General features: G+C 36.6%; 1 protein-coding gene across 8 annotated transcripts in view; it reads left to right on the top strand.

Annotated features, from left to right (window-relative positions):
- LOC120539266 (neurexin-2-like) overlaps positions 1-22,423 on the top strand; it is a 2,018,463-nt gene that overhangs the window by 537,642 nt on the left and 1,458,398 nt on the right. The window lies entirely within an intron of this gene.

Here is a 22,423-nt window from a genome sequence, read left to right as displayed (position 1 = left end):
GTTTAAAAAATAAGAGAATTTTTCTACGGCCCACAGTTGTCCAGTTATTCTTCTGATTAATATAGTTATGACAATTGCATACTTATACAAATGTGATGTGAACTCTTTAAACACATCTTAATTTATCGAATCTGCATTCTAAATGCCCCCCCCCCAATTTAGTTTAGAAGATTTAATTTAGCACAAACCAACTGCCACTCCAGCCTCTGCTTGTAAGCTGGATGTGATCTGACTGTTTGAGGTGAGGACGAGGTTTTGTGTGGTAAGCATCTTTATATCAAGATGTGAGCTTCCTTTATGCATTTTTTCTATAAAAATATAGAAACTTAGTGAGGATGTACAACTTTAAGCAGTGTTACCTTACTTGTTTACGGCTAACACACCGAGTCAGTGTGTCAAATAATTTGTATCTACCAATGAAGGAATCCGATACCCAACAGCAAAGGGTTAAAAGCTAAACAGTTGAAAGAAGACTCAAGCATAAATATAATTATCTGTGCGTGAAGCAGCAGTGTTATGAAATGGGTTGTATGTCATCCTGTAACAAATGAGACTGATTAACATGAGCACCAAGGAGAACTAATAACAATTAGTTATCTTTGTTAAAAAAATGTAAAACCTGGTAAAAGAAAAATTATTAAAAAGCTACAGCCAAATAACTATGTTTTATTTTAGTGTGTACTTGCCATTGCAAATAACATAAATAACATGAATCTATTTGAATGTCCATTGATTAATGGTAGTAGATTTAATGAATTTGGTATAAACTAAAATGATCAAGGCTGATTATTAATTATCTTAATGATATTCATTACAAATAATGTTAATCTGCCCAGACATTGTTTAACCCTGTATTCTCGGAAGCCTTCTCAGATAAGGTAAATCCTGACTTCACAAACAGTTTGACCCCCTCGTGGGCCCTGTCTGCCATACCTGCATTTTTTCAGCAGACAGCCATAGTGTCATTGAGCCTCAGTGAGTCCTGCTTAGCATTTCTTACATCTATGGTTTGGAATGGCTAGAATTATTTTGCAATTACAGCATCCCTAGATTCCAGAAGTGAGGGGAAATGCTTTAAAGGGAAGTTATCATACACAGAAAGTAAATATGTAACATCATTCTATGTTTTAAATAAAACTGGGTTTTTTTTTGTATAGATATTCTTTTTTACGAATTACATACCACACCATGCACGCATACATCAGGTAAATAGCTTCCAGATTTACCATGCTATGTTTGACAGAATCTTGATGAAAAGTGTTTTCATGAAAAAGTGCAACTCCTTTTTAAGGTCATGAAGAGTGGAAGCCTAATAGAAAAAAAAAAAAACAGGGTATGAAATGTTTTGTTTTCATATTAGTTTAACTCAGAACACAAGTTTGTACTCTATGGGCAGACTACCTGTACTCAATGGATACAAAAGACTACAATATAACAGGTTTCAAATACTGCACACTCAAAAGCTATGGAAAACTATTCTGTATGGTGACAAAAGCTGATAAAACTAATATTTTATTTGAAATAGCTTCTTGAATCTGGCAATGAATGCAGACGTTCCATTCTGCACTGGTTTTAGTTTTGTCACTAGATTCTGTGAGGATGGCAAAATGTTTTGGTGAGTGGTGCCAAGACTATGATTTTGTGCACACTCCTTGTATTTTTTGAGAGCCTGCATTTTTTATGTACGGGAAGGATTCCTGACTAACAACCAATGGTTAATGTGTTTACCTCAGTGACCCCAAAGTGGATGTGTAAAAATACTTAACATTACTTAACATTTTGAATAGCTGATTGTTACTGTTTAGTTGCAATGCAGATTTTACATTTAAACTGTAAAATAAAACAATACACTTTAATTATTGTAGCAAAGCTTGTGTGAAGTTATTGTATTCTTTTCATTTATGTGTGTTTTTCTCGTGGTGTTCCAGTTTTCTTCCTACATTCTAAAATCCTGTGTTGCCCAAGGAGTTATATTTATTAATACCAAATTGCTAATTTTATTACTGTATGAAATACTTGCTATTTACTTTCAATTTTAAAATGTGCATTGTGAACAATAAAACTAATAATTCCTTTTTCACACACACTCATGTACTCAGTACATTACAGTTATGATTTATAATAATTCTTTAATTTCATGAAACAGTTTAGAAAATATAAGGGATTTTAGATGTGAAATAATGAACAGTTCTTTCCCTAACAGAGTGAAATGTATCGGATTGTCTAGTAGTCAGCCCAAGCACTGACCCATTTACAGTGGGAGTAAAGCTCTAGAACTGGAATGGAGAGCTAGAGCATATCTGCTGCATTGATCTTCATGTCTGGTAACAAGAGTGCAGAGGTTCAGTAAAAGCAGAATAGAGGAATAATCTGGTATATAGAGGTGGTCCAGATCTAACTATGCAATTTTCATTACGCTATAACTTATTAAGTTTATTACATAGAAAATCACCCGAAAAATCCCAGGCCATCGAGAAGTGTGTGAACTGACGACATGAAGAATCGTCTTCGCGCGAAACTGGAATCGTCCCCACATAAATCAAAGTCATCCAGACGATCTGGTCTGCATAGATCTGGACCACCCTGTATTTCAGCAGGATGTCTTCTTTCCAACTCTTTTAAGGATAAAGGGCATAATGGTCCATAATATTTGAGAGAAATTTGAATATATAATGTAAGAATTGTACACTCTTTCAGATTTCTCCAAACATGGATTATTTAGCACATCTTCTCTCTATTACACGATCAGTGAGTACTTTTAGACACAAATTATTCAACAGAACTGTGTCAGTAAGCACTACTGGACCCCTTTAAACCTTTAGCAATATGCCATTGTAATGCGTTGTAGTGACTATTTATAAGCAAAGTCATAAGGTTTTTCTTCTTTTTTGTAATCTTGTGTGTATTTTAGAAAGGTTTTTGTTGTTTTTATGTTATTTTTTGAGCATCTGTGAAAAGCTAAATTTTGCCCTTGGGACAAATAAAGTACAATCTGTTTATCTATCTATCTAGATCTTATTTGTTCAGCATGCTTGTCCCACATCAAGCTGAATTATATTGTTACAGTATAACATAAACTCAAGCCACTGCTCACATAGAACAAATAAGTAGTGCTTATCTGCAGGAGAGGAACACACTGGAGATTGCACCTAGAAGAACACAAGGAATTTGTCAGAAAAGTGGAGATCATCCAATCCGTCAAACTTGTTTGATTAGCTCGTACCTAAGATGTCCCAGTATGTCATCCAGATACTTCTTAAAGATTATCAAAGTTTCTGCTTCAACTACATGTCTTGGTATTTTTCAATGGTATCCTCGAGTATGTGAGTCAACCTTAAGCTAAGAATTCAGTTGAATCTACTTTATAAATGTCATTGAGAATTTTGATGACCTGCATTAGGTCCCCACACAATCTCCTCTTCTCAAGACTAAACAGGTTTAATCCTTTTGAGTCTCTTAGAGTATGACAAGTCCTTAAGTCCAAGGATGCACTATGTTGCTGTCTTTGCTCAGCTTCAAGTGCTGCTATGTCTTTTTTGTAGTGTGGCGACTAGAACTGCACACAAGATACTATCTCCTTATTGAATTATATAGTCTAAAGATAATGTCCCTCAGTTTATATTCAACATTCTTCACCATATAGCCTAACATTTTATTTGCCATTTTAATTGCGTCTGCAAACGGCTTAAACAATAAAATACTTTGTGGCAACATAAATCTCTAAATTCTTTTCGGAGGTTGCTTCTTGTAGCAGTGTCCCCCATCTTGCATTTGTAATTGATGATGTTTTTGACATTCTTTGTACTTTTTATGAATTAAACTGCATTTTCCAGCTGTTCACTCCTAGTTCTGAAGTGAGTCTGGGTCTTTCTGAATTATTTTTGCTGCCACCTCAGTATCTGCTATAAATTACCAAAATCTATATTGCTTTTTCAAATTTATATTAATAATGTCCCCAGGACTGACCCTTGAGGAACTCCACTGATGACCTCACTTCAGGCGGTTCATTCTCCTCTTATTTGTTCCCCTTGTCTCCTGTTAGCCATCTTGAAATCCAGGCTTGTAGGTTACCTCTGGTACCTACAGCTTCTAGTTTCAGAATGAATCTTTGGTGTGGCACTGTATCAAAGGCTTTTTAAAAGTATAAGGAAATTATGTCATATGTTTTGTTTTTTTCAGCTGTTTGAGTTGCATTTTCAAAAAAATGTAAAAGACTAGTACAGCACAATCTTCCTCTTATAATCCCATGCTGGCTGTTATTTACTATATTATTTTCATATAGAAAACTTACTAATATATTTCTTATTATAGTTTCCATAATTTTGCAAGGTAAAGAAGTAATGTAATTACAACGATCCATTTTGTCTCCCTTCTGGAATCACATTTACAACTTTTCAGTCCTCTCATACAAATATGCCTAATAAGGGTTTATAAATGATGTTTCTCAATTAAGAAAATACCATTAGTTCCAGAGGTTTTATTAATCTTCAATGTACTGAGGGCTGGAAGCACATTTGACTCTTCCATTTTAAAATCTAGGAAATCAGAGCTTGTTATTATTTCTGTTAATCATGCTCAAGATTTGGTTTCTAACCCAGCAAAATAATTTGTCCAATAAAATGTGCAAGTTTGAGTTAGCGTTAACAGATGAACAAAGAGACTGTCCAAAGGCAATTGTCATCTCATCCATACTGTATATCTCCATCTTGCAGGGAACAAAGGGCAATATCAATGACTCTTTGAAATATTATAGGATCTAATATTGTCCTCTTGGTGGTCAAGTGGAGAAACTGGATTGAAATGTAACTCTTTTTCTGATTCCACACATAAAATTTAAAATCAAAGAGAATAAAAAGAGGCAGATTGGACCCCAAAATCTGTAAGACCAGTAACATTATTAATGACCACTTTATCAAAAGCCTTGATAAAGTTCCTTTAGTCATCTTTATACAGTAAGTGAGCACAAGATATTCTGAAAATACAACTTCAAAAACGCCTCAGTGATCAGCTCATTACAATATTTCTGTAGATTGTATTTTTTACATAGATTTTTTTTGTTTTTTGTTTACTTTTTATATAGAGTTAACACTCCTTAATGGTAAAGTTTGAATGTGTTGAACCCTGTTATATGCTCAAATTAGCACATGCTGAAAAATAAAATGTGATATCTGCAAGACAAGACACTGAAATCTGCAGCACCAGAAGCTGACAAAACACTGATAAACATCCAAACAGCTGTGCGGAAGAAAACATCTCTACAAGAGAATACCAATTTGCTTGTATGCTTCCTCTAAAATGCTGTTAAACTCAATTCAAGCTATTCAGCTTTGTGAAGAAAGGAAGGAAAATATGACAATCAAGCCAATGAGAAAATGTGGTTTCTAATAACAATCAGGCAGTTTGCGTGTGTGTGTGTGTGCATGTACCATTGTGCATCAAAATCCATTTTTAGATTTCCTCATACAGACAGAAGGATATTTCTTGGCTACAGAAATATTTATCATGCTGGCAGCGACTTAGCACATATTTAGCTGCAAATGAAATGGACGCACTTGAAATACTGACACAGAGCCCAGCAATAACATTTATCTTCCTATTTATGTGACGGGGGATGCATTTCGTTACGAATAGACAAGTGATATGACATGCTGGATGTCTTGTGAAAAAAATCAGAATTGACTCGACTTGATGATGTATCTTCTTGGAGTGAAGGAGGCCTCATTCTGCATGTTGGACATGTTGTGATCCGAGGTGACGGACTGTAGCTCTGCTTTTTCTCTTTCGGGCCTCTTTTGCAAAGATTAGCCTTGTGTTTGGTCACTGATACACTTCTGTGTAGGAGGAAGGACAACACTCTGTCTCTTTCTCTGTTTTTCAGTCCATCACTATGACCGAATCTGACCAGTGGTTTTCTGTGTACATCTGTAAAATAAGAGCATGATTTAGAAATCTTAAAATGTCTTTTCTTATTTTCTCAGATGTGTTCTCTAGACGTCTGTTTAATAATTGCTTCTCAGCTAAACTCTCTGCAAAGCATTAAAACCCGCTGTGGGAGTTAAAATGCATATTAATGGGATTCAGTTTACACATACGCCAAAGAAGCATTTGACTAGAGGTACACAAACAAGTTCCTCTTAATGTGTTATTTATATAATTTTTCAGTGTCTGTTTGTTCTTTGTACTTTTTTGTCAATAGCTTTAAACCTAAAGCAAAGTCTGGGAAGAACGTCACATTGTAAAATATATAATTATGAAATATTAAGAATGTCACTGTCGGGACCAGACTTATCTCTCAGCTTCTAGGAAGTTTTAATTGATTGCCATGTGGATCAGGTGGAGATTTGAGCTGTAGATATTAACAAGGACACATAAAGCATCACAGGCAGTGTAAACTGTATGAACTTGTTTCTTTGACTACTGAAATTCACCTTCATGTAACCCAAGAGAAAATTAAATGTGAGGCTTTAATTACACACTGAACAAAGCAAAGCAGGCTGAAATGGATACAGAAGGACATGAAAAATAAAATGACACAAGGGATGTGTAGTTAGGTTATCCCATAATCAAAGCTAGCACTTTGAGTTTGATTTTTGCCTTTAATTAGGGTCTGTTCTAGTTTGTTCTAAAGGAGACCAATAGTGGGCACTGTTACTTCATGTTCTCGTTCAAATGTTCTCACATCATTATGCTCTATATTAGGGGGTTGTGCAACCAATTGGTTTAGTAGTGTTTTAATATTTTTATAATTAAATGTCAATTCCATCAAGATATTTTGGCTTTTTTTTGGCCAGTGAATTAGACCCAAAAGCAGGTTTTAATATGATAAAATTCTTATTTGTAAGTGTAAATGCAGTATGTTTGTTGAAAGTTACAATATTGAACATATGACTCTTTTGCAATCAGGAGATTAAAGCTATATGCATAGTAGGGTGTTTCATTTTTCCAAAGATGTGATTTACATATGATTTTGCTTACGCCCCGAGTCTCAGTGATGTAAAAGATATATATGTCAAATTTCAAGAAGATTGGATAATATTTAGGGGTTGCACACATTGATCACTTTTATTACAATGTACATAGGAGGTTGGTCTAAAAACGACTTCAGTTTCAGGATCCCAGGGGCTCTGCATCAACCAAGGTGGATGGCAAAGGCAATATATGCACTTAAAAGTGTCCTCTTCACTAAACAGTTGAATATTCCTCAACAAGAATTGAAAGGAATGAAACGGGTTGCACATTTTGTCAGCCTCATATATGTTCGCTTTTGGCACGAGGCAATTGTAAGTTGATGGGCTCCAAAGAATGATTTGGATATGCTATAGCTTCTGAGCACTTACTCAGATGCAGACATCAAAAAAAGTGCTCTCACAGTTGTCAAGATAAGTAATTTTTAAACACTCCCTTATATTACAGTTTATGTTAACTTCTTGTAAATTGGGGATACTCCCTATTCAGATGAAGGAAACGTAGTTGTTAAATGGCTGACCTGTACGTGAAGCACTTGATTATTTCATTAGTAAAGTTTCTCTTTAAATAAATCTTTCTGTGTTACGTTCAACTGTATAGAGTCAAATATCTCAGAACCCAAAGAACATGACAACAGTTGTTAAGAGACACCTTTGGTATCTGTCAGAAACAAACGTAGGATTGGCTTTTTTGGACAAACGTATTACTCAGGCTGAAAAGGAAAATATGACTAAAAATTTTTTTAGCAGAAACTTTTAGTTTTTGAAGGAAAAGACCTGAGCCATTTCGTTACCAATAAAACAAAGACGTTCTTTGAATTGTTTGGGATCCACGACGTGACAGAATACTGCAGTGTTTCTCTAAGAAGCCATGTGAATGCTCTTAAGGTGGTCAATGATACCGCAGAAAGAGCAATTGCTCTGATAAAAAAGTTTAACAAATCGGTCAGGGACGAACAACAAAAACAATTCTTGTTGAGGGTAGTCAAGCATCACAGAAAAGTCATCACCAAGCGAACAAAAGAAGGGATTGTATCGTTCAAAGTTGATTAATATAACACATGTTTTGCATACTACCTATTAATCTTAGTGTCTATTTTTAATATTATTTTAAGTTTGTGATTTCTAGTTTTCCCAATAAAAGTAATTAACATTGAAAAATCGTATTTTTGGCCTACTTTTACAAAACTGATCAAAGTGTGCAACCTCTAAATATTATCCAATCTTCTTGAAATTTCTTCTTGAGACTCGGGGTGTAAGCAAAGCCTGCAAAAATTTTTACATTTTATTTTTTGCCTTAGAAAATGAAACACCCTAATGCATAGTATACCTTATACTGATATTAAAGGAATGCTCCATCCAAAAATTCAATATTTTGTAATTTTACTTAGAGTCAAGAAGGCCACTTTTTAAATAAATTGTCACCGTACTCATGGCTTAGAGAGGGGGTGTGGTAGTGTGGCCGGAGCAGTTCCCGGCTGATTCGTGATGTGGACGGTCCTTGCTTAAGTGCATAGGTGAGGAGTCATCCGCATCCGTAATTGTTGCTGGGAGCTGCTGATTGTCACACCTGATCCATGTCCCCGGATTATATCATAGAAGCGTGAGGCGGATGAGAGGGAGAAAAAAGAAAAAAGAATGCGAAGAGAGGTTAAGGTTGAAGAAGACGGCAGGAAGCAGGACAGAGAAAGCCAGTGAGAAAGAGAAATCGAGAGAGCACAGACTTGTGCTGTTTGCAACCAGCTTGGAGAGGCGAGCCTGACTGGAGTGTGTGGCTGGCACCTGAGGGCTGACTGTAGTGGTTGCTCCTGCTGAGTGCTTATTTGAAGCAGGAGTGACTGGGAGAAGGTTGGCTCACCGCAGCGAAGGCAGCGGGAGTCGGAGACATGGGAGGTGTAAGTCCCAGTGTGAGTGGCCTGGTGGTTGGGGAGCCCAAGTGTCGAACTGGGTGAACAGAACCAGAGCCAGAGATCGGAAAGGCCACCAGACCAGAGAAGTGAAGAAGGTCAGCTGCATGTAGGGTGACTCCCCTGGCGCATAGCCTGGATGGGAGAAACAGGGAGTCACCAGTAAAAGAATGCACTGGGCTTTGTTTTAAAAGACTGCTTCCAGCCATTGTTTTAACCTCATTGTTTTTAAAAGAATTTTTCTACAGTGTTTTTAACCTTCACAATTCACCGGTTTTTATGAGTTATTTATTTATTAACTTTGATGCAGTGCTCTTTAATTTGAATAATGTTTTGATTTTGTTGCTGTTTTTAATAAAAACACTTTTGCACTTTTTGCACTATCCCCTTGCTTAATTGCTGTGCCTCACTGTCCAGCTCATCAGTGACATTACCGATAGTGTCGGGTTCAGAGCTCCCAGAAGCAAGATGGGAGCATGGAGTGGAACCCGCATCGTCACACTTTGCCCATGTGGTTTGCATTGTTGAATGAAAAAAATGTGTAGCCTCTTATTTTCATGCAGAACAAAGCTAACCAAAGTTTTACTGTAATGTAAGCAGGTAGTTTCAAATGCTGGAAAACAGCAAATAATATCAAAACATTCATGATAAAATAATTCACATTACTTGTGTCACAGGATCCACCTCAACTCATCCAGACGTATACTCAAAAAGTGCAAAAGGCATGCATTTTTTGGTCAAAATATGGTTATATTGATTCCACCAGTAAAAAAGTAGCCCATAATCCTAAAGTCTTTTCAAAATGGGTCACTCTTTTGAAACGAAGACCTGTCTCTTGCCCGAAACATTGGCCAAGAGTCCTATGTTCAAATCAGAATTGCTACAATGTGTAAAAGGCTTCTATGGGCTTCTTTGGTTCTACTGGAGGAATCAATTTAACAATATTTTAGCAAAAATGCATGCATTTTGCCATCTTTTGAGTATAAAACTGTATGACTTGACACTGATTATTTAACACAAGCAATATGACATTTTTTTCTTGGAAATTTTAATATTATGTGCTGTTGCCCAGCGTTGGTCACCATTGGCTTCGATTATAATGCAAGCTTCAAATGCTCTGTTTTGCATGAAAACCTGAGATTAAAAATATTTCTCAACCATCACTACCAACCATATGAGGTAAGTAACATTTAAGAAAATATATCAATTTTGGAAGGCGTATATCATTAATATTCATATGTTACTTCACTGTCAGTTCAATTGTATGCAGCACATTCTTGGAATTAGACATGTACAAAGATGATAGATGGTTTAGCGTGGTGCAATTACTATTTGAGATGCTGTCTGTTATGGTCGGGCAGTGGAAGGACAGACTGGAAACAGTCGAAATGCTGAGACGCCAACCAGGTCGTTAGCTTTAATTGTCGTGAGACGAAACAAACAAAAATAAAGAAATAATGAAAAATGCCAATGCATTATTCCTGATCAAGGATTCCTCCTTCTTAATGGACCTTTGAGAGCCACATGCTCTTTCAGGTCTTCTGCCAAAAGATGCCTTTTTCTTAGTTGCCGCTTCTTTTATTGTAACTTCCAGAAGGAGTGGGGTTAAGTGCCCTTACTGGGCAGCTTGAGCTGTGAGGGAAGAAGAACAACAAAGTCAGTGGTAGTCTCCCATCTCGTCTCGGTGGATTATTGCATACCTTTCCCCGGCCCTTAGAGGAGTCCTCCAATGCCCATGCATGCCACTGTACAGTATTGAAGCTTAGAATGCAAAGTAGATGATTAAGATAAACTGCTCAATTGCATAGTGATGAACGTTTCATGAATAATGAGGTATTTTTCAATGGAACAGTGAACATAGGGAACCAACGCAAAAGAATGAATTATTTGAATGCCTCTGTTATTTCCTACTTATAACCTTTAGTAGCACCTTTACTTTTCCAACATTTCCATTTTCTAACCAACAATTTATACATCTTTTTCTATCTCATAATAAAAAAAAAAAACAATATGGGTGGAATTGGCTAAAGAAAAATGATGTAGACCCTTGAAAATCCAATTCAGTCTAGTCTTTTTACTAGCTGTTCATGCTTATATGGAGTCTTAAAATAAAGTTTTGTAGAAGTTTTTATATATTTACTTTGAATTATACTCTTATTTTCTTTGTAAAGTCCCTTATAATTTGCCAGAACAGACTACTATTCTGCCACCCTGTGTAGAATAAGCAGATTTAGAAATTAACAAGATTAAAAAGTAGAAACCCTGTTTTGCCCTAATATTTAATTTCTTATAATATGGCACATAGAAGCTTTAAAAACTGACATGCCATCATTCAATGCCATGCCATCATTTAACTTCTGACCTCTAGATAATCTCTCCTGAAATTTGGTTAAGATTTACAGAGTCCACATGCTCCTCCAAAATGATCACAAAAGATTCCACAGTCACAGATGAGCTCTTCAACCCATCCTAGCTTTTGTGAAAACATTTTTTAAATGCTCAGAAAGTTTGGAAATTATCTAACAAGTAGACTCCTGCCTTAAAACCCTGAAGAGCACATTGGAAGTTAACTAGTTAATAACATTAGGAAGAAGATTTAACAGAGGGATGAATAGCTGTCTATACACTAAATAACAGAGAAATACTTTCAGTCCAGCAGAACCTGATGTCAGTGTGTATGCTTCAGCAGGTCATTGATCAGCAAGACAGAATTTGAGTGTATTTAATGGGACATTTTCAAGCTTAAAAATATCTAACAGGCAGTTATTCCCTGGCAAAAAAGAAAAAAAAAATTCAGCGACAAACGTGTTCTCAAGGTCAATACTCCTGAACTCCTGCAATGGTGGTAAATGGACTGATAAGCTAGCACTGATTCATAAGTTTTAATGCATATATAAAAGTAAGGACTCCAAATTAAATTGTTGAGTCAGACAATGAATCTGCATATTTTGTGCATTAATTCCTTAAATTGATTTATGATCTCTAGCACTACAGAAAAATTAGTATATTCAGCATTTGCTACTGTAGTCTCAAAAAGAAACGCACCAACTGTTTGAAACAGAATCAAATGTACTTTGAAAGGGGTGAAAATGAATCTGTTCAAAAGTCACAATAGCATATATATATATATATATATATATATATATATATATATATATATATATATATATATATATATATATATATATATATATATATATATATATATATATATGAACAAATAAAAATTCATAATAAAATCTGTTAATCATATTTTGTCTTTTAATACAAGAATAATGATCATAAGAGACAAGGCAATAATACTAATTCCAGTTTTGTCATTGCTAAAGAAGTATCAAGTCTGGGTTGATTTTTTTGGAGTGGTTCAAGATACAGTATCATAATTTTGGACATTCATTGCACAATGTGTAGCTTGGCTTTCTCATTGATTTCTTTTTTTGAACTCAAATCCCATATCTGGCTGTTGTACACATGGAGCTTGTATGTTCTCCCGTTTCTGTTTTGATTTTCTGGCAAGTACTCCAGTTTCCCTGCCATATTCCAAAAGATATTCTAGTTAGGTTACTTATCAACTCTAAACTAGGCCCACCTCAGGTGTGACTGTGGGTGGGGTGTGTGATTGGGCTCTGTCCTGGACTGGTTCTTGTGTTGTGCTAACATGGTTAGCAATAGGAATTTCAGTTAATGTAATTTAGCTAATTTTGTTGTAGTAATTATCAGTAGTTTCACACACAGGTTCAGAGTCATAGGTTCAAATCATGGACCTGAAGGTGTTTGTGTACAGCTAGCACATTCTCTGCATGTGTATTCCAGTTTGATCCCTTATTACCTGTATATTCAATGCCATCTATCCATCCATTGTCCACCGCTTGTCCGAAGTCGGGTTGCGGGGGCAGCAGCCTAAGCAGGGATACCCAGACCTCCCTCTCTCCGGCCACCTCCTCCAGCTCCACTGGGGGGACCCTGAGGCGTTCCCAGGCCAGTCAAGAGATTTAATCCCTCCAGCGTGTCCTGATTCTGCCCTGTGGCCTTCTCCCAGTGAGACATGCCCAGAAAAGGGTATCTCCCCAGGGAGATGTGCAGGAGACATCCAGACCAGATGCCCGAACCACCTCAACTGACTCCTCTCAATGCGGAGGAGCAGTGACTCTACTCCGAGTCTCTCCTGGATAACAGAACTCCTCACCCTATCTCTAAGGGAGAGTCCAGTCACCCTGCGGAGAAAACTCATCTTGGCCGCTTGTATCCGCAATATCTTTCGGTCACTACCCAAAGCTTGTGGCCAATTGGTGAGGGTAGAAACATAGATTGACTTGTAGATTGACAGCCTCGCCTTTTGGCTTAGCTCTCCTTCTTCACCACGACGGACCCTTGCAGAGCCCGCATTACTGTAAACCTCCCTCTCTATTCTTCCCTCACTCATGAACAAGATCCTGAGATACTTGAACTCCTCCACTTGAGGCAGTAATATGCTCCCAACTCAGAGAGAGCATTCCACCCTTTTACGGCAGAGAACCATGGCCTCGGATTTAGAGGTGCTGACTCTCATCTTCGCCACTTCACACTCGGCTGCGAACCGCTCCAGTGAAAGCTGGAGGTCACTGTCCGATGAAGCCAACAGAACAACATCATCCGCAAATAGCAGAGACGAGATTCTGAGGTCACCGAACCAGACCCCCTCTGCTCCTTGGCTGCGACTAGAAATTCTGTTCATGAAACTTATGAACAGAATCGGTGACAAAGGGCAGACCTGGCGGAGTCCAGCCTCAACAGGGAATGAATTCAACTTATTACCAGCAATGCAGACCAAGCTCCTGCTCCTCCTGTACAGGGACTTAATGGCTCTTAACAACAAGCCTTGTACCCTGTACTCTTGGCGCACACCCCACAGGATCCTTCGAGGGACACGGTTGAATGCCTTCTCCAAATCCACAAAGCACATGTGGACTGGTTGGGTAAACAACCATGCCCCCTCCAGGATCCTGGCCAGGGTATAGAGCTGGTCCAGTGTTCCATGGCCGGGAAGGAATCTGCATTGTTCTTCTTGAATCCGAGATTTGACTATCGACCAAACTCTCTTCTCCAGCACCCCTGAATAGACCTTACAGTATATTCAATGTTGACTGTTTATTTAGCTCCGTGAGAATAAATGTGGGGGTATGGGTGGGTGTTTCCTGTGATGAAAGGGTAACCCAAAAAATAGAACAGGTTTAGTGGTTTGGTAAATGAAAGAATTTGATGTTGAGGTTAGTAGGTTAACCATCTCAATCTGACTTGCTAAGAAAAAATAAAACCTGCACAGAGTCCAACAGAAAATAAATTGAGCTTACCATGGTAACTCTGTGGTATGCTCTTCTTCTTTCTAGAAACTTAATATTATTGGAAAACAAGGTTAGCTACTTAGATGTCCCATTCACTAGTGATTAGAAGCCTTTCTGTACATCTCAATCTCCACTTACCAGTAATGGCAGCATATCAGGACCCTACAATCTTATTAGTGTCTCTCTATTTTGTTGTAAGCCCTTTTAATCCAAACCATTTTGTTTTGAATGCTTTTTGTGTTTGAAGTTTATTATTTAATTGTTCAAAAGAACCACATTGGGTGCCAAAGTGTTGTGTCCTGTTACCAGTACAGTGGAGCTCCAAGACCTTTGCCCAAATCCCAGCAAAGTTACCATTTAATATTCCCTATGCCCAAATAGATTTCTTTGTGGGAACCCCAGTTTTCTTCCCCATCCCAAAGGCATACATGTTAGGTTAATTACCAACTTTAAGCTGCCTTTGAATGAGTATGTATTGATTTGAGTATGAGTGTGCCCTTTCATGTCCATCTTATTTTCCTTCTCGTGCTCCATGTTGCTATGATCCAAAACTGGAATAAGTGAATTGGAAAATGAATAATTTAACACAAGAAATAAAATAACCACATTACGTATATTCATGTGAATACACCACAATACCCTGGAATAAATAGTTGTGTTTATGTACTTCCTTCCTTAATTTAAAGTGTCTGTATTTGTTTACATAGATGTGTTGCTTGATGAAAATCTACATGGCATTCATTTAAAAATATTCAATTCAAAAATGATGCTTTTAATTATAGAGTGGTAGAACAAGTTCCATGAATGGGATGTCAATCCACCATAGAACAATCTCACTTTCACTGGGCCATTATCAATTTGCCAGTTACCCAAATGTACACCTTTTAATGAAAACCTGTAAGGATGTGGAGAAGACATTTATAACCCATGTAGACACTAACCAGGCTGGGAAATGAACCCAAGTCCCTGAAACTGTAAGGCAGCAGTGCTAACAACTGCACACAATGCCTTATGAACTGTAAACCAAGTATAACACATGTACAGTATTTTTTGTGTGATTTTACATTTTATGTCACTATCTAACCTGAAAAGTATGCAGCTGTTAAATATAAATTGTGCACAGGCTCAAATCACAAGAAACAGTAACTTGTTATTGGTAACAAAACCGTGGGAATTATTAAAAAAAAGAAGAAAAAAAAACGTGGCTTCTTTTTTTATTTTGAAAATACAAAAAGTGCCAGCAGGATGTTGTTTCTTTCACAACTTGGGCTCGGTTCCCAAAGGCTGTTCCTTTTTTTGCAATATTTGTGCCACAATGTGTGCCTGCATCTTTTCTTTTCGGTGATGACAAAAGAACATGTTCTCCAGCTGCTGTTGTATAAAAAGATGCATATTTAATAGCATGGGGCTGTATGCTTCATGGTTTCATATGCTAGTTGGGTGTGCTCAGATTTATAAATGAGCTCCGATGTATTCATCTCATTTCCTAACAATGCCTGTATGAGGCCAGCATGAATGTAACTCACAGAAAATTCTTCCAAAAATAAAAACAGTTAGAAATTCAGTTGTGTATGGAAGGATCGGTGAACAGTAAGTGTCAGGAAAAAAATCTACTCTGCTTTTTTTTAAAAATCTACTAGAACACTTTTATATGAAATTCCAAGTGAAAGTAATTAAAATCCATATAAATGTTAAAAGAGGCATTTTCACTTTAAAATTGACCTTTTATTGACACCAACTGTGCCCCAGTTGGCCGTGAATTTACAGCATGTTGAGCGCCGGAGGCGATTCTCAATGTAATTTGAGATATGCTTTGGCTACAAAGAGTTGTTTTTCTCTTACACATTTTGGGAACGTGGAAAAGAGAAGAAGCAAAAATGAGTATAATTGGTGCTCCCATTACTAAATTCTCCTAAATATTATATATCCACAAACAGTCAGTCATTGAATGCAAGGGCTATCCATGTTGAGCTTTAGGCTTAAGAATATCAATGAGTGAAGGGAGTGCTCTTCCACAGTTATTCATTCACACATAATTTCTGTTTTAGCCAAAGGAATATTCTACATTACATTGTGGACTTATTTCCTTTTCATATTGTATGTATTACATATATTATTTAGCCCTGGGAATGAAGGCTTTTTGATGGTTGATGCATCTGTATCTGGAGAAGTAGGAACAGTTTGCAGCACAGACCATACCACTTTGTCGCCGACTCTTTCAGTAAAGTAGAAGCTTTACATTGTCTTCTCCATTCCTTCCTTAATGGATCATTCTGAGTTGTTTAGAAGCTGTGCAAACATTAGCAAAACTTTATTGACACTGAATCTGCATTATTAAAAATATTATTCGTATAAAGTAAGCAAAATGTGTAACATAGGCCTAAATTACATATTACAGCCATACTAGCTGATCACTGAGCTCCTTAGTCTTCCGTTAGAGCAACTGCCCAAAATACCTGAAGTGCAGTTATAAGTGATTAAAACTTTCATTTTGTTCAGAAGCCCATAAGAATAATATAATCACTGTATTTTTTAAAACAACAACAACAGCAGTTCCTATGCTCTTTGTTGTAGGAGTACCCTGGTGCAAATTCATGCTGTAAAATCATATGCTTTGTATTCACGAGGAGCTATTTCACTCCTCATCAATAATGCAAGACCTCGTCCATCCATCCATCCATCCATCTATCCATCCATTTTGTAAATATTGATTCCATTACAAGATTACCTGAGTAATTCAGTGCTTTACATAAATAATGAACAGGTTGAGGTCAGGAAAGTGCTGATAACGGTACTAAAATGACATCCATTTTGATATTCCTCAGAAGTAGAGAAGAGTGTGATGTAAGAAAAGTGCTGCTATCTGATGTTATTTTCTCATCTCCAACATCTATAAGGTGTAAATGAAGGAATTCACCTTTCATTTCATTACTTTCTTCTTCTCCAAGTCACTCATATTTTAAATTAACTGAGTGTCCCTATTCATGCACAATACTTCATCACGGAAAACTGCATCATACAGGGACACAAAAGACAATATTAATTTGAAATAAAGCAATACTATTTTGGTGTTAACTGTGCGGAGTTTGCATTTTATCTTCCTGTCTCCCCTTTTAACCTTGGTGCTCAGGTTGTCATGCTCAGAGGAAAGCCATGCCTGTTTGGTTAGTTGGTTAATTGACTTTATATGATTGTGACTGTGAGTATTTGCATGAATGGGACCTTCAATGGACCATTGCTACATCAGCATTTGGCTCTAACCTTACATTAACTACTGCTGATTTAGGCTTGGCCCCAACATCCTGGAGACAGAATTAGTATTTCTGAAAATGTTAAGTTATGTAAAGTTATTTTTTCATATCTTAATTTTGTTTTTTGTTTCACCAGGTGAAACTTCCTTAAAAGGAATAGATTAGTATAGAAAAGATTTGTCTTAAAGGCCAGCTTTGCTCTAAAATATTTTCAAATATTTTACAAGCACATTCAATAGCAGAAAGTAAATAAATGTTAGACCCTGCCTCAGACAAGTCATTAAGGGCTTAGACATATTTAATGATACATTATGGTGATAAACCAAAGAATCTAGGTCAACAACAAAAAAGTTTTATTTACTGGCTTTTGAAATCTCTCCTGCTAAAGTGATTTTGTTTTGTTGGGTAAAGTAGTTCATAATGAGAATTTCCTACCTGTGAAAGCAAGCCTAGAAAAGATGAATTACTGCAATTGTATACATATTTCATAAAAGAAACACACACTTAGTTGTTCCTGAAAAAAGCAATTCAAGGTAATGCTATGAAGAACAATTGGGTTTCTGTTTAAATAGAAAGTGGTATTGACTGTCTGCCCACTGTGATCAGAGCAATGTAGGCAAAGATTGTGTATCAGCTGAGGTATATCAAGCCCACCCCACCCCGACTTTTAGTCTGAAGTTACTGCTTTGATGAATCACAACTCCTTTTGATAATCATATAGTTTCTCTTTGTGTTTGAACTCCTGCAGAGTGAGTCAGTGGATACCATTCCTTCCTCACATCATTCCTTGTTTTGGGTTAAAATCTCAGTCTGTGTTAACTCTGTGCCTTTACCTATCCCTGCACTGGGGTTTCTCCTAGTACTACGATTTAACTCCTGCTTAACCAAGAAGTAACATCTTAAGCTAACTGGAAACAGTAAATTGTCCCAGTAAGGATGTGTGTGTATCCTGGATTGGTTCCTGTCTAGCAGCCAGTCTTGCAGAGTTAGCCTTTATCTCTGTGCCATGACCATACACTAAACAAATTTATGTTTTTAGTTTTCCTGTTACAGTTAATCTGCTAGGTTTTTCAAAGACAGATATTTTGTTTTATTTCTTTCAGGGATCACAATTCTCCATTGTTAGCGCTACTGTCCCTTAGAATTCTGGGTTCACGCTCCAGTCTTGTCACTTGCGTGAAGTTTTGAAACTGTCCTTGAGGCTGTACTGCAGTTGTGAATGTTCAGTTAAATGGTGGCTTGTATGAGTGAGCATGTTGCAATGCGTCATCATGCTTTACTCCCAATGCTAACAAGTTAGGCACTATGCACTGCCAACCTGAGCTGGATTAAGCAGGATTGGATTTATGTATTTTGTGTATTACCCCTACATTCATGTGTGGCATAATGAGACAGTAGTTAATGTCTGCTTCCTCAGGAATCCAGCATCTTGGTTATCAATGCCTTGACCCTCTACTTTCTACAGTTTTTTTTCAGGGTACATTAGTTTTGCTTCTACATAGCAAAGGTGTGTATATTAGGGCAGGTAACCATTCTGAATTGGCCAACTCTGAGTTTATTTTAGTTTATATAAGATGGATGAGCATCCTGTACTGCTGGGATAGACTCTGACACACCATGATATACATTCCTAAATCTACTCAGTGGCAATCCACTTATATTTCAGTTTGTGTTATCACTTGAAAATTGCTGTTCATGATTTGATTAAACTTTGATTTGTAAACCAAACAGAAAGGGTTCTTGCTTCTTACTTATGGGCCATTTAGTATTTCTAAAGATTTTTGGTTAACTGTCTTCCAGTGTGTACAACATACCAGTAAGGATTTAGTAAAAGGCCATCCGTCCCTTTTCTGTCAGTCAGGGTTGCAGGGAATTAAGAGAAAGGTAGAAAGAAAAAAGAACATTTTAAAAATGATGCTGGCTTTCTCCCTACACAATAGGATATAATCTGTTTGCACAATTTGCAGTATGACACAAGTGCAGCCTTCACTGTCGAATGCTACAATAAATGGATTCATTTAAGTGGGTCACTGAATTTGCTGAAATGCTGATGGTACCCGTGGTCATTCATTTCATTCCAAGCATGCTGCTATTGCATGCAAACAGGTCTCTTCTGAAATTCATTAGACCTGCTAGCCTCTGAGACACTGTATAAATGAAGGAGATTGTGTGGCCTTATGAAATCAATTTATTTATTTATTTTTTCTTTTTTTAATTTAAAGTGATAATAGAAAGCATTCACACTTTTCTTTCATTAACACATATAAAAATGGATTGTGCAGTTGACTTGTTTAGAAAGCTTCATTAAATTGTCTTCCTATAAGTAAATCTATGGTCAGTCAGTCATTGCAGTGTCCTTCTGACTAACTCAGGTTTGTACATAATGAAGTGCAGTCATCTGGTTTTTGTGAACGAAAATTCTAAGACTAACAAAAGGCATTTTGAGGTTTAATCTCTTCCAAGGGACTCTAACCCTGCTATTTTTACTTGCCAACCTAGTAGATGTTGTTTTATGAAACTGTTAACCTTTATATCTGTGTTAAAAAAACAAATGACTGACAAAAGGATCAATATATAAAAGAAACTAAAATCTTATATCAAATGTATAGTATTTGTGAAAGCACTTCATGAAAAAGAAATCATCCAAAAATCCATGAATGTTTAAGGCTTGATTACAGAAGAAACATATGACATTTGTTTTCCCAGCTGCCTGCAGTTAAAACGTCTATAATTTCACAAGATTCAGAAACATTTAAATACCTGTTTGTGTTTTCTGCCTGAAGTTGGATGGTTTTTGGCCACCTGAGCTAGACCGAACAGGTTGTTATAATCTGAAGATCTGTCTTGTATATGCATTTTCATGAAGGAGAAAAAGACGAGCAAAGATGACGGCATTACTTACTAATGTGTGCTTTTTCTCATTTTGCACATTTTTTTTTTTTTTTTACTAGATGTCATCCCTTTTAGGTGAGTTTACATGTAGAAGATTTTCCAAGGCAAACTGGAAATGCTGACACACTAATATAGAACTTACACTGAAGTGCTCAGTACTTGAAAGGCTACAGGAGTCCTGTAAATAGCCAAAAGAAATTTACTGTGCAACCAGTCAAGAATCAGTCTAATTTCAGGAGCAGCTGAAGTTTATTATAGTGAGAAGTCAGAGAAGAGCTAGTGGACAAGATTCCAGACTTAAGAAAGCTGGTATTAGCATATAAAACTACCAAAGGAAAGTCTAATTGAAAATATTTCTCTTAGAAAAAGCAGTATTATGAATAGAGGGACACAACTTTGAAAGAACAACTGACTGTTTGTCCTTACTAAATGCTCTATGCTTAAAAGCCTATATAGAACTAAATGTAATCTTTCAATTGCCAGCCATCTACATTTGTGTCAGAGTGACATCTGTATACATGAGTGCTGGCTCATGCATACATAAGGATAGATAATGCCAGTTTTACCTCAAATACAATTGCCCTAAATAGTACAAAATGTGGTAAATTGAATTTTGAAACACTTTTATCTAGCAAACAGTTCCCGACTCTTATTCATGCAATCCCAAGCATTGTATTTTTCATTTGATGAGTTGTCTGCCTCCAACTGTGAGCTGTATCTTATTTCCATTAGTATGGCGGGAGGGGGATAAACTGTTTTCGTTCTATTTCTCTTTGTTCAGGCTATTGTGGAATATCTAAGTTATTTAAATTGCAAGGCTGCTAAGCGTCCATTTTGATTGCATTTGTTTGATTTTGCTGTGTTAAATTCACAATGCTGTTGCACCATTATACAAGGATCAATACTAATTTATGCTGTACATTGCTTTCCCAATGAGTCTCTGAGCTGATTTCGAAGTGGAAAGGACCCAGTGCTCTTTCTGTTTTTGGTTTGTTTGCATATTACATTTTTTCCTCTGATTATGAAAATGTATATATTGTGTGGTGTTTCCTATGAATAAATGTATCAAATGTATAATGAATTCCTTAAATGCTTTGTATATGATTGTAATGTGTTGCAGAAATGAAAGTTTATAGCAAATGGATATGTGCATGTGGAAAGCTGGTTCCACTGTTGCTACTAATTGCATTTCTGTTGTAGTTTTCTAAGTGATATGATGAAACTAAAGTTAAATGGAGAGTCAGTGACAATATGCAAGGGGTTCTATGAAATAACATTTCTTTTGGCTGATTGCAGGTTCTGTCTGAATTGGCTAGTCATGATCAGAGACAACTCATGTTGCTTCCCTATAGTTTGCTAGTGATCAGTAGACTGGTTTGTCAGACAGATAATTTGCTACTGATATTTCAATGTTTTGTCCCATTTGCATTGTATTTGAGCAGTCTGGTGGTGTTGATAAGCTATTTTGTGTTTTACTGCAAAGGCCGTTTAGTAGGCATTCATAATGCTTCAGCAATATTTTAGAGAAACTGGCCTGGTGGCTTGAGGTGATCCTAGTGTTGTTTCCACTATGTTGTCCAGTTACAAATGAACTGTCTTTTCAGACTGTGAAGTGGCTGATTGTATTTTCTAGATTTGTCCAGTAGCAGCTAATTCAGCCTGACATGGCAAACTGGTTGCATAGTGCTGATTTATTTGGCTGAGAAGTATAGTAATCTGAAGGTGTTTCCACTTGGAGTGAACATGCAGTATCAGAACATCAAGAATACTTTTTAAACTTTGATGATTTTAACAATCTTGGCAACACTTTACATGAAATTTTGTTACTATACTGTACAGTGTACAAAGTAATGACCTACTTAACTACTGTGTAACTAGGTATTATTATTGTGCACTTACTGTTTAAGTATACTGTCAATTTTCTGATTCTAATTCCACACCTGAATGTGCACTCACCTATACCTATACTCCAATTCCATAATACGTAGGCTGTGATAACACCTAGCACCATAGTTAGGCAAGTCATTACTACATACAATACCACTAAGTGCAAAGTGTTGCCATTATATTTGTTATTAAGGTAAAAA

The sequence above is a fragment of the Polypterus senegalus genome, chromosome 11, assembly GCF_016835505.1.
Source record: "Polypterus senegalus isolate Bchr_013 chromosome 11, ASM1683550v1, whole genome shotgun sequence".
NCBI lineage: Eukaryota > Metazoa > Chordata > Cladistia > Polypteriformes > Polypteridae > Polypterus > Polypterus senegalus.
This window is presented reverse-complemented; position numbering and strand designations above follow the sequence as displayed.